We start from the raw sequence: 14,873 nt of genomic DNA on the forward strand, positions 1-14,873 counted from the left end.
GAGGCACCCTTAATAAAATAATAAAACAAACTTGAATGATATACTGCTTACTCATCAATTATCTAGGGATCCACGTCCTACAAGCTTAGCTTTTTTGTGGATCGCTATTTTCCAAAATTGAAGTTATTTTCTGAAAGCTCGCGAAGTATACATGTATACGCATCGTTCCTTCTGATTATTGTACATATGTTGATGTATATAATTTATTTCGTATATTACATGAACCTTTTGTAAAAGTGTAGACAATATCATTTTATGATATGTATACTTTGCATTACGTTTTGATTTTCTTTGATTGGAAATAAACTATGATTGAACTTGAACTTGAACTTGAACCTCTGATTCCTCCGTGAACAAACTTGAAACTACTGTCATTAATGTATAAATTCATAGTAGTAACTTAGCTCTGTCACTTCTGGTTCTAGAGAGGAGGATGAAAATGTAAAAAGTTTAGGCACGACGTACGACGGACGCCGGACGCCAAACGAAGAGCGTTCGCAATAGCTCACTTGAGCCTTTGGCTCAGTTGAGCTAAAGAGCGAGTTTATCTACCATCTTTATACACAATATCGGTAACGTAAATGATTTGCACATTGTTGAACGTTTGCACATATTCCTGGCGTTTGCACATTTCCCGGCTCCACAAACCTCCACCACTATTTCTTTTATATTTTGGGTGTTGTGTGTATGTGTGTGAATGTGTGTAATCGTAGGTGTACTCATGTACACATCGTTTGCGTATACTGTATAGCTGTTTGCGCCCAGGTGGTTGCGTGCACCAACCATGATCTGAACTTGAACAAAAAGATATAAGGGCAATTCCATGGGAATGTGGACATGGCACTAAAATTTCAAGTTTATTATATTGCAAAAGAATTACTCATTATGTATTACCCATATATTGAAGTTGAAGAAACTCAAAGAATTATATCAATCGGTCAAATATTTCCCGAGAAACAGCTACAAATGTTCAAGACAATTTTTCAGTCATCCAAATTGCTAAAAATGCATGCTTAACTTGATATACATTTTTTTAAAGAAAAATCCTGCTAGCACTTCAGTTAAATCATTTTAAAGAAGCAAATTGGTTCTACTTCAGTCTCCCATGAGAAAATTTCTATGCCACCTTCAAAATTTTTTATCACCACCTGAAAGTTCAGCCCTTGAGCCATGTAACGCGAGTTACCGAAACAAAAATATTTTTCATTCTGAAGGAAGCAGTGGAGGTAATTTGTTGGGATTCATAATTTTCTAAATTCATCACACCCTGATACTGTACACAGGATGTTGACTTGAATAAACACTGTCATCACATTAAAAAATGTCAATGAAAAGTGTAACGCGAGTTACCATGTAACGCGAGTTACCGGTATGTAACGCGAGTTACCGACTAAAAACACAAGTTTCCACCAACGTAAGCAAATTCTAACACTTATTGAGCTATATCATGGTGAAAACAATCAAATCTAGTGTTATACATACTATGCTGGACTGAAACAAAGGAGAGTAGCCTAATAAACTGTGATTGTATAATACTAGCATCAAGGCCACTGATCACATGCAACATTGAGGAGTCTAGCCAGGCTTTCACTGCATGTGTACATGTACATGTACATCCAGCAGTGGACGAGGTTAACCTAAAATTTATCTTCTGAAATTCCTGCATTAGTATTACAGAATTTTTATTACAGAATGCTATAAAGCAGCAAGTGTTGGTTCTAATACTTATTCGGTGGTCTAGTGAAAATGACGCCTGTCCGGAGATCAGGAGGTTGTGGGTTCGAATCCAGCCTGCTCAAGTATGTGTGCCCATGATTTTTTATCATGGCTACTAATAAAACACTGATCAATTCAGTTTTTATTATGTTGATGTAGGGCAATTTGTCAATTAGTTGCAATAATAACATCTCAACGAAAGAATTTCATGAATTTGAATAATCATGCAGTACCCGCTGCATGCAAAGGATTAGAACCAACACTTCTTGTCGGGCGGAAGTTCGGTGGTCTAGTTCCGAGATGATGCCCGTCCGGAGATCAGGAGGTCTTAGTTCGAATACTGCTCGAGTATGCACGCCCATGACTTTTTTTTTTTTTTATCATGGCTACTACTAAAACACTGATCAATTGAGTGCTTATTTAAGTTGATGTAGGGTAATAAGCCAGTTCGTAATTACACTGTAGCTCATGTACACATTGGTACAAATGACCTTTCTTTTCTCTCAGTTGGTTCGGCACTTCACTCTTTTTCAAAGTGCCATAATGCATAAAACTTGCCCGACATAACAATTTATGGAATTCATGTTCAAAAAAAGAATGAACTTGCATTTGGATCAGGGGATCAGAATACTCCCATCAGTTTATAATTTAGCAAGCATCCATTTCATTGTTTTGTATTGAATGCAGTAACAGCTTATTTCCTTTTATATTGCAAAATACCATTCTTGCTGTAAGGTGGATGTGCTGGCAAGCATCATTTAGATAAGGATCACATGAATAATCATCGCATCATGCTTATATCAGTGAATTTACAAACCAAAATGCCTGTTGGTACAAATGAACTTTTTCTGCTCATGCGCAAAGTGGAATTACGAACTGGTCTATTTGTCAATTAGTTGCAAAGAAATTAGAGTTTTCAAAAAGACAGGATTTTAATTTTTGAAAGATTGTAGGCTTTTTTGTAAACTTGTCAATAGGGTTTGATACTTTTATGTTTTGTTTTTAAAAGAATTTCAACATCTTTCATTTTTACACTCTGAAAATTATGTACATATACACCTAAATCATCTGGGTATATATTGAAACATATTCAGGGTCTCTTTGAGGAGTGAAGCTCTTTTTAGTCTTAAACACATTCTTCTCTATCAATTGGGTTGATTAGTAAAATATTTGTTTAACATTTATTCATTTTACTATGTACTAAGCATCTCTCAAAATATTCAACACAAGATTCAGTGCCATCAGAACAGTTGTATGTCATCAATTTGAGTCACCCTGTGTTAGTGGACATAATGTAACGCGAGTTACCGTAACGCGAGTTACCGATATAAAGGCTCCCTACATTTTACCAGGTCATTGTTACTCAACTTTGATAGTGTTAATTCATGAGTCCTAACCCACTATCAATTCAAGGTAGGAAAACTTTTATCAGGATTGTCTAGTATGAGGAGACTTTCCAAAAAGAGGCCTTTATAGAATTGACCATGTCCTTTTTGTGTAACGCGAGTTACCAAAATTAAATGATTCAAGAATCCCAACATGTTTGTCCTTTATTTTTCTTTTTGGATTCATTTAGTTGGTGTATGTCTACTTAACCGATGATGAAAAAAGTAACTTGTGGATCCTTCCAATTACAAAGATATTGGCACATTATCCCATAAATGTACCCATTATTTGTAACGCGAGTTACCGTGGAATTGCCCATAAGATGGTTCTCGGCAACTATTATGCAGATAAATGTTATGGGGCAAATAGTAAGTAGTCTGGCATTCACCGAACACCGAATACCAAAGGGGGCATCCCACGAGACCGACACCCACGAATCATACGGTCCACGAGACCGACATCAATAATAGGCCCATGAGTCATACAGCCCACGAGTTATACGGCTCAGGAGTCATACAGCCCATGAGTTCGACACTACGCACAAAAGGCTCATGAGACCGACACTAAGCAAACATAGCCCACGAGACCGACACTAAGCAATAAAGGCTCATGAGACCGACACTAAGCAAAGAAAGCCCACGAGACCGACAGTAGGCAGAAAAGGCCCACGAGACCGACACTAAGCTAAAAAGGCTCACGAGACCGACACTAAGCAAAGAAAGCTCACGAGACCGACAGTAGGCAAAGAAGGCCCACGAGACCGACAGGATAAACAGCAATGTCAATTAGCTGTACAGGGTGTTCCATGAACGGAAAAATAAGATACTGGCGGTTGTAATTTGTAAATTTTAATGAACGACATCAAACATGTATTTCTACATACTTCTGGTGGGGAGGGGGGGGGGGGGCAAGTGTGGGAGCGACATTGTTATCAAGTAGAAAAATAGAATTGTATTCTTCATGCCTCCCCCCCCCAAAAAAAATAGAAGAATTAGTATTCTTCATCCCCCCCCCCAAAAAAAAAAAAGACAACCCCCCACAAATGAATTAAAAAGAGGGCAACAACGATGTACGGATTAATTTTAAAGTTTTGATAATGCCATTGTGCTATTTTAATAGGCTTACCCAGTTTTTAGCTAGAAGATGGACAGAATATAATTTTTACCTCTTCTCTTTCCCTATTCACTTGCTACTTATTCTATATTAGATTTTCTACCCTCCTGCATGGAAGTTTTGCAGTAAGATCTATTTGTAATTTTCTCTGTAACTGTAATGTAATGCTACTGATTAAAACGTTTTATATCGCAGGGATTCACCTCAATTTGTGGCTTGTGTTATTCTCCTCTAAACAGTACATTTTTCGTGAAATATAATAGCTGTTTTCATGGATGCATCTATTTTTTTCCGAATCCCTTACGCTACCTTAATAGACGATTACGTTATTTTTATTTTTTATTGATACTAAATCAACACCCTCACAGGTTTATTGTAGAAAGATCTGTTACACACTTTTACTGTACTTTGTTCATTTTGTTTCACAAACACACACCCATGCAAACACAATTAAAGATCCTGATCATTTCAGGGGGGGGGGGGGCAACTGATGGGGTTACACCCTGCCGGAGATGGCAACTCTTCTTTTCCATCTCTCATATCTTCCTATGCTAAGTATCAGGACACCCTATACAATTTATTGGTCTATAGGTGGCGCTGTTCATCCTGTCGGTCTCGTGGGCCTTCTTTGCTTAGTGTCGGTCTCGTGAACCTCTTTTGCGTAATGTCGGTCTCGTGAGCCTTGTATGCGTAGCGTCGGTCTCGTGGACCTTTTAAGTGTAGTGTCGGTCTCGCGGGCTTTGTTTGCTTACTGTCGGTCTCGTGAGCCTTTTGTGCGTAGTGTCGGTCTCGTGAGCCGTATAACTCCTGGGCTTATTTTACTTGATGTCGAACTCGTGGGCTTTATTCACTCAGTGTCGAACTCGTGGGCTGTATAACTGGTGGGCTGTATGACTTGTGAGCTGTATGACTCGTGGGCTGTATGACTTGTGAGCTGTATAACTTGTGGGCTGTATGACTCGTGGGTGTCGGTCTCGTGACGTGCACCCATACCAAACACTACCCTAACCCGCCCTAACCCTAACTCACCCAAACCCTTACCCTATCCCTAACACCACACACCCAACTGTAACCGTAACTCTAACCCACCCTGTGACCCTAACCCTAACACCAAACACCCAATTGTAGCCCTAGCCCTAACCCACCCAAACCCTATCTCTAACACCAAACACCAAACTGTATATAGCCCTAGCCCTAACCCAAACCCTAACCCTATATTAAATCCCACCCTAACCCTCTTACTCACCCAACCCCAACGCCAAACCCAACACCCACACCCCATCCTAACCCATAACCCCCAACACCCAAACCCCAACCCCACCCCAACCCCCAATATTAAGTGGGTTAGTCAAGCACCGGTTAGTGATGTGGCTGAACACAGTCATGTGATGGAGGCACATTGGTTATGTTCGCCCACGGGCAGAATTTTGAATTGTAAGTTCTCCCATGGAAAAACATTTTCACGTAACAAATGACGAACGATACCAAACGATTGAACGATCACATTTTTGACGCAATTTGCATATTCCATACAATGTGACAAAGCAGATTACCGATTATTGTAATGCGTACGAAACTGTGATTTGAAGGACCCGCGCACAGTGAATTTGGCTCTGCGCGAGCTATCGAGTGCGTTGTGCTGGTGGTTGACGTTGCGAACAAGGCTTCCACGGAAAATTCTGCGCAAAGCGCAAGATTTATGGTATTTGACTAACTCATAAAATAACAGATGATGACTTTTGTTGTCGGGAACATGTACCAAACGTTCCACCCTCAGGGTATGAAATGCTATTTCGGGAGGCTATAAGTCCCTCGACTTCGTCTCGGGGACTTATAACCGGGTGCACGTCACGAGACCGACACCCACGAGTCATACAGCCCACAAGTCATACAGCTCACAAGTCATACAGCCCACGAGTCATACAGCTCACAAGTCATACAGCCCACCAGTTTATCCCACGAGCCAATGAGCCAATGAGTTCGACATTACGCACAAAAGGCTCACGAGACCGACACTACACTTAAAAGGCTCACGAGACCGACACTAGGCAAAAGAGGTTCACGAGACCAACCCTAGGCAAAAGAGGCTCACGAGACCGACACTAGGCAAAGAAGGCCCACGAGACCGACACAGTGCCGTATATAAAGAGAGTCTGGCCAACTCGCTTTTTGGCTCATGAGTTTTGAAGCCTGTGATTGGTCAAAGTGGGTCCCGTGATCTCTGAGGACCCATGTCGTTACCAAGGTGTGCTCATACGCAGTACCCATTGTTCACAACCCTTTATTTGGCAGGTTTTCATTACAAAGTAAAGCTAAGTCATATAAGAGATTTATTCGGAAGGCTTTTAGAAGTTATAATAAAGATTTGTGTAATCGTATGCGAAATTTAAAAACTTGCAAACCAAAAGAGTACTGGAACATTTCAAATAATGCAAGCAATTGTGATGATAAGCTAGGTAAAATAACACTGGATATGTTTAAGGGGCACTTTGAAAAGTTAAGCACTAAGCCTAGTAGTCCAACTACTGAGGCTGGTACAGATTTTGATTCCTCACTATTGCACACTCTAATATTAATGGATATATTGAGAATTGAGAGGAAGTTTTGAAACTCATTACTAGTCTGCGGAATAATGAGGCTTTTGGAATTGATAACATATTGAATGAATATTTGAAGAATTGTCCAAGTGAATTGGTTTCATTTATAGTTAAGATGTTTAATATCATTTTGATATCTGGTGTGGTTCCGTCAGTATGGTGTTTAGGAATGATCAAACCTTTGTACAAGAAGAAAGGTTCGCTAGATGACCCTGACAATATAGGGGAATCACCCTTCTTAGTTGTTTAGGAAAGTTGTTTACTGCTTGTATTAATGCGAGGCTTACAGAATATTTAGATTGTTCTGGAGTAATAGGTGATGAGCAAGCTGGATTTAGAGGGAGCTACAGTACCTTGGATCATATATTTACATTACATGGGCTGATTGATCCGTATTTACAACAGGGAAAGAGGATTTATTGTGCCTTTATTGATTACAGAAAAGCTTTCGATTAATTGACCGGTCTTGTTTGTGGTCAAAATTGATTTCAAGTGGTTTAAATGGAAATGTTATTCGTGTTGTTTATAACATGTATGAAAATGCCAAATCTTGCGTTAAGCTTGGACACGCAGCATTTCAAACTTTTTTTCATGTAATATTGGGGTGAGGCAAGGCGAAAATCTATCTCCTTTATTATTTGCAGTGTATTTAAATGATTTTGAATATTTTGTTAGCAGACATTATAAGGGTCTTGATATGTGTGCATCTGAGATAAGGAAACATCTCAGTGATGATGATGTGGAAATTTTTCTACGCCTTTACGTGTTACGCTGATGACACAATAGTCATGGCCGAGTCAGCTGATGAATTGCAATCTGCTTTGTCTGCTGTTCAGCAATATTGTGACCTTTGGAAGCTATCAGTTAATACAAGTAAGACTAATGGTTATTTTTTCGAGAGGTTAAGTTCGTAAATATCCTGTTTTTACGTTTGGTGAAAGTCAGCTTGATGTTGCGGATGATTATGTTTATTTGGAACAGTGTTCAACTATAATGGATCATTTAATAAGGCTATTAAAAGACAAGTGAATCAAGCTAGGAGGGCTATGTTTAATTTGATCTGTATGGCTAAGAAGTTATGCTTACCCTTAGATATACAATGTGCTCTTTTTGACCAGCTTGTTGTTCCAATTTTATTGTATGGTAGTGAGATTTGGGGTTTTTGTAAGCTGGATTACATTGAAATGTTTCATAAGAAGTTTGTAAAAAGTATCCTTAGGCTTCAGCGTGGTACTGCAAATTGTATGGTGTATGGGGAATTGGGCAGGTTCTCTTTAACAAGTACAGTAGAGAAGCGTTCGGTAAATTTTTGGGCGAGGATTAGTCAAGGAAAAAGTCTAAGCTTTCATACATTATTTATAAATTGTTACGCCAGCTACATGATTATGGTGACATTGAATCAGAGTGGATCAAGAAAGTTAGAGGTGTCTTAGATAAGTGTGGTATGTCAAATTTATGGTTAGAGGATGACCCATTGAATCTAAAATGGGTGAAAATCATCTTTGAATCTTAGTTTGGATGATATGGATAAGCAAAATTGGATTGCTGAAGTTAACAGAAATCGTTTATGTTTTGATTATAGAATTTTTAAACAGGAGGCTGGTTTGGAAAATTACTTATTAAAGTTGGATGAAGTGGACAGAATAAATCTGTGTAAATTTCGTTGTGGGAACCACAAGCTGCCTATTGCTACTCAAGTATCCCAATTATGTACTTTATGTAACTTGCATGTTCAAGGGGATGAATTTCATTACTTGTTGGATTGTCCTTCCTTCAGTGAAACACGTAGGCATTATATTAAGAGGTATTTCTCATGCCGTCCTATAACGTTATTAAATTTCATCAATTATTTAGTAGTAAGAGTATTAAAACGTTGAAGAATTTGTCCAGATTTTGTAAGATAATTATGTTGAAGTTTGACTAGAATCATTTTTAGTATAGGTTTTCCCATTTATTTTCAAACTTTTTTCATTCAGTTTCACAAATTTTTACTTCAATTTCGTCGCGGAATGTCGGGAGTAGGCCAATATTACTTTCAAATTCGTCTTTCGTCGTTCATTTTCAAATAAAGTCCATTCAATTTAGTCATTTGGCATACATTTTCGTCATTTACAATTCAAATTCGTCAGTCTCACTCGCAGCACTCAAAACCGCAGGATCGATTTCGTCTTTTGTCAATCATTTTCGTTAAATTTTCATTCATATTCTACTCATATCTCTACCCGGTGTGATTTTCCAGTCATTCATGTATTGCTTTTTTTCTGTAACCATTCACATTTTACATTCAGGAGTTAACATACACAATTAAGTGCCCCCCCCCCCACACACACACACAGAACCACAGATACAGACACACTCACAAGCAATCCGAGTACACACTGATACAAACAGACGTATACCGTCTCGCAAACGAAAACACTAACAAACGATTTCTAGGCAAACATGATTAAAGACAAAATTTAAAGTATGGTGAACAAGAAAAAAATGTCGGTATTCATAAACAAAGTGATTTATATATTTCTGCAAAGCTTAAGTCTCTAGGAATATGAATAGTTAACTTTCAGAAGGTGAAAATGTCTTTAGAACGATTGAGAGATGGTGTTTTGAGGCCCTTTTTAGACCACCTGAACCCGATCTGATGGCGAAATTTTGGTGACCAAAATTATGACGTCATGACATGGACGAATCAGCCCTGCGCTCGCTGATGTGATACGCTAGCTAACTTTGCACCTAAGCTACGCTCTGTATCACGCCGCGCGCGCCGTGGTTCGCATTCAAAGCGTGAATTCCACATGATGGCCTGAGTGCACCGAGGTATCTGTAGTCAGTCAGTTTTAACTCGCGATTTTTCAGTGGTACGAATATATTTTTAAAAGTCAGATAAAAAATATGTTTTAACAGACATTTCCCTCTGCTTTGACACCTTCTTTTGTATGATTTTCTTGATTTTAATGTCTCGTTCACCATCCTTTAAGTGTAGAATTGTCGCCTGTTTAATGTCAAAGAATGGATAACATAATTATGTTTGCTGCTTTCCAGCGTACAAAATTTAAACTTTGCTTCATCTATTATGATGCGAAAACCTGAACATTACGAGTTAAAGTTCAAAATGTGACACTGACATACTGTCCTGGGTTATGACTTTTGACTGTCGTTTATCCTTCAATCATTTTCGTTGGCAGACTTGTTTTTCGTGTGTATTGTTAAAGCAAATGGTTAGGGAATAATGTGTAACGATACAGTTTACGAGAGAAAGTAAAAATATTTCGGCTTAAAGTTGGTTAACCATCAAAATAAAGAATCGACAATATCTGACTAATTTGAATGAAAAATTCATGAAATTGTGTGAACAAAGACGAATTTGTTCTTCACATTCTGCGATCCGTCAGCGGGAGGGACGAATTTGAATGACAGTTGACGATTCTGGATGCTATGTCTTCGAAAATGTGACGAAAAACGAATTACAATGACAATTGACGAAATTGAAGTTAGGATTTGCGTTCCACCTGCTTCTCGGGACGAAATTGAATAATAAATCTTTGAAATTGAATGACAAAAGTGCGAAAATGGATGGGAAAACCTATAGTGCCAAAACTTGTTTCTTTGGAACCTACATCCTACAAGCATTGCTTTTTAGTAGGTTCCTCATATTTACACATCATTTTATTACGTGTCCTTATACATTTGTGAAATTATGTCTAAAATTGAATGTTGTGTTATACATATTTTACTCCGAAATCAAATGGAATATGAAGCCTGAATATGGAATGTGGAATATGGAACTTGAATAAAAAAAAAATGATTAAAAAAAAACCTGTGAGGTGTGCCAGTTGGCACAGTGTGCTCTATTTGTTAAATCTTACCGATATTATATTACATGTATTTATGTTTTGTGACTGCCAAAGATTTAATCTTTTTTACTGTGTGTTTTATACTCATTGTATTTCTTTCATGCCCCGAGAGGGGCCGTTTTAAGAAATAAAATTCATTTTCATTGTCATTATCATTGTCACGTGTGAGCGTACACGCTAAGCCTGTAACGCGTAATACGCTGGGCAACGACATGGCGTTCAATTTAGTAGTCTTCTTCTTGCTTATGAGGCAGCAGCAGCTAAATAATGTCCCTCAATTGTTGTAGCCAAGTTACAGTCTGTGGAGTAGGGTGTGTCAGGTCCATGTTGTCAGGAGGGTGGAGATCAGGGCACTCACGCAAGATGTGTTGAGCAGTCTGTTCTGGTGCACCACACTGGCAAGCTACTGACGGGCGTAGCCCCCAACGATGCATGGCTGCATTGGAACGCCCCACTCCCGTTCGAATCCGATTTAAGAGACACCCACTAACTCCTTGGGAGGTTTGCTCCTGGGGGGACAGATGTATTGGGCGTGACAACGAGTTGGGCAGGTCGTTGGGTGTCTTCCCAGCTTGTTCTCCATGTCTAGCAGATGTTGAAGTCTGATCCTCTCAGCGTTGCTGCATGGCGGGAGAAAGGGCGGCGAGACTTCAGTCGCTGATGCCGCTGACCCAGAGTTACAGAGCCCTCAACTACGTCGTGGAGGAGGTCGTCCGGGTTGCTGGAGGCCTTGGTGACCAGCCTATGTGTGTGATGTTCTCGGCGCATGGAGGCGGGAGCGATGCCTGAGAGAACAGGTAGGAATTCTGTTGGTGTAGGCCGGAGACATCCTGTAATTAATCTCATGGTGTCATTCAGAACTGAGTCAAGTTTCTTGGTGTGAGAGCTCCTACACCACGCAGGGGAAGCGTATATTCCGCGGCACTGTATACCAGTGCTAGCGCACTAGTGCGGAGAGTGGTTGCACTGGCACCCCATTTTGAGCCTGCAAGTCGGCGAAGGAGGTTGTTCCTTGAAGACACTTTTGCACTTATGGCCTTGAGTTGTTCCTTGTAGGTCAGCTGCCTATCCAACTTCACTCCAAGGTAGGTTGGTGTAGCATTGTATGGAAGAGGTGTTCCATCAAGAATGACACTGAGTTGCCGATTAGCCTCCTTGGTATTCAGGTGGAAGGCTGTTACCGTTGTCTTGGACATGCTAATCTTAAGTCTCCAGATCCTGAAGTACTTCGCGATTTCCGATATATCTGCAGTGAGGGTATTCTCTACATTTGACCAGGCTCTGTCAGAGTGAAGAAGGGCAAGATCATCTGCGTAGCCATACTGTCGTGAGGTTGTGAAGGGGATGTCACTGATGTATATGTTGAAGAGCAAGGGGGATAGTACAGAGCCTTGAGGAACTCCATTCCGCAGTTGCCGTGGTCTGCTGGACTGTCCATCACTAGTCTTCAGAACGAACCTCCTGTTGGCTAGAATGTTGCAGAGGAACCTCACCATGTGGCGATCAGGGATTGTCTTTAATAATTTCAGAGTCAGACCCTGGTGCAGTGTCATAGGCTGCAGTGAGGTCGACAAAGATGGCGCCGGCTTTGTGATTCTTCTCAAAGCTGTCTTCGATGTCATTGGTCAGCTTGACAATTTGGTGGACTGTACTCCGACCACGGCGGAAGCCCGCTTGTTCATCTGGTAATTGTGGGTCAACCACAGGTTCTATCAGAAGGAGACGTTCCAGAAGCTTGTAAGGGACACAGAGAAGGGAGATTGGTCTGTAGCTCTTGGGGTCGTCAACTGGTTTGTTTGGTTTTGGGAGAGCAATTACAGTAGCTTTTCTCCATATCTTAGGGATGACTTGGTTGGTGAAACAGCAAGAATAGAAATCTGTTAACCACTTCTGGCATTTTACCCTGCAATGAATAAGGAATTCCGGTGGGATGTTGTCCGGACCTTGGGCCTTTCCACTCCTAAGTAGGGCTAAAGCATTAGCTAACTCCTCCTGAGAGAAGGGGGCCGACAACCATCCATCCACTCCCGGGGCCTGCCATAGGTTGGTAGTCTCCTGTTTCACAGATCGAGTGTGGGCCTTGTCACAGTCCTTGAATCGCCCATTGCTAACAAGTTGTTCCGCGATGGAGTTGGCTGACACGGGACATGTTCTAGGTTTGGTACTGTTTCCAGTGAGGCGTTTGAGAGTCTTCCAAGCAACTCTGCTAGAGTGAGTGAAGTCTATCCCTTGCACGGTTTCTTCCCAACGTTTACGGCGCTTCCTGTCTAGACAATCAGTCCGTTTTGAGCCTTTGGTGGAAGCCATGTCTCCAGGTTCAGATAGCAAGAACTGGTTGTAGATAGCATCACATTCTTCGTCCCAGGTGGGGATGTAGTGTCGGCGAAAACCGCGCGGGATGGAATTCGTTGCTGCCTTGATAAGTATATTGCAGAAGTCTGAGTAGGCTTGGTCGATGTCACGGGGAGTTGGTGGAGGGAGATTGCATACGGCCTTGTCTACCAAGTTCGAGAATTTTTTCCAGTCAGCCTTGCGGAAATTCCAACGCTTAACAGGCTTGGTTGTGACTGGTCGGACTGGGTTTACCGGTATGAGCAGTGATGGCCTGTGTTGTGACTTGGGAAAGGGGTCTAAGATAATCCGGTGAGGTGATGGGCCTTGAAAGTTGACAAAGGCTAAGTCAGGATTTGACGTTGTATTCCATCTGCAAGAGTGGAAGCTGTCTGGCTGTTTTGGGTCAAACAGTAATTGGACACCAGCTGTTGAGGACCAATCTTCTAGTGCAAAACCATCTGGATTAGTGGATGAGTAGCCCCACGAAGTACTGTGACTGTTGAAATCTCCAGCATAGATGCAAGGAGCACTGAAGATAGGAAGGGTATTTGGTTGGAGTCGAAATGAGGGTGGCTTGTAGATGTTTATAATGGTAACCTCTTCAACTAACGTTGCCGTCCACTCCACTGGTGAGTCTGATGGACATGAAACCAATGCTTTCCAACTGTGAGTACTCTTGACAAAAGTTGCAATCCCATGAATTTCGCTTACTGTATGTGCGGCCAGAGTGAAGCCAGGGATCTTCAGATAAGAGCTGTCCTTAGCATGAGTTTCCTGTAGAAGAACTACTGTTGCTTTATGTGTCTGAAGTAACTGTTCAATAACATTGATCTTGGCTTTGGTTAGGCCTTCTACGTTTAGTTGCAGCACGGAGACGCCTTCCTGTATGACATCAAAAGATGCTTGCCCTGATAACTTTGTGTCAGCTTCAGGCTGTGAACATGAAGGATTCATCTTATTTAGAGCTTTACTGTGTGCTGCTGCTGTCTCAGATTGTTGTCATTCGCCTGATAAATCAGTCACCTGATCGATCAGTTGCCCCGGGCCCACCACAAGGAGGTTGACAACACGGACCCACAAACACTATTCGGTGCTACTCGATATTCGTGTGTATCGACTCGAAGGATATGATTTATAGCTGAAAGTTCTAAAGGAGAAAAAAAAATTGGACGTGTCCTTTAGCTCTTGTGACGTCACAATAATGAATTACGTCAAATCTGGCTGCTTACGGGTGCTTTGTGTGCGTTCCCGAAAGTTAGCTGCGATGACTGTAGGGGATGACTGTAGTAGTGATGGCCAGACTCTCGGCCGACACAGAGCTGTATATAAAGAGAGTCTGGCCAACTCGGTTTTCGGCTCATGAGTTTTGAAGCCTGTGATTGGTCAAAACGGGTCCCGTGATCTTTGTGGAGCCATGTCGTTACTAAAGTGCGCTCATACGTAGTGTATTTGGCTTGGTTATTTTGTTACGTCTGAGCGTAGCGGTTATACACGCTAACCCTGTAGGGCTCACACGGGTAAATAATTCCCCATAGAGACGTGTGTTAAAATTCAAATTTCAAAAAATTCTGTAAAATAGCCAGGAGAAATGAGGTGTTTCAGCTTCACTAACCTGGATAAGTGAGATATACCCTTTCATCCATCAAATTTCTAGGGTGCATGGATTCTTCGGCTCAAATTCTGTCCAAGGGTCCGCAAAGCCAGACTACGAGTTCTTGTCACTCAAAAAATCACCTATTTTCGTACACGTACCCAATGAAATATAGTCCCCTCAAATTCCATCAGAAAAGCTTTCATCTTCCAACCAAAATGCAATTTGTAGAGGAATTCATACTCAATATCTACAGCTATTCAGTTTTTTTTTTTTGCCAAACTA

Source organism: Diadema setosum, chromosome 15 (genome assembly GCF_964275005.1).
Source record: "Diadema setosum chromosome 15, eeDiaSeto1, whole genome shotgun sequence".
Lineage (NCBI taxonomy): Eukaryota > Metazoa > Echinodermata > Echinoidea > Diadematoida > Diadematidae > Diadema > Diadema setosum.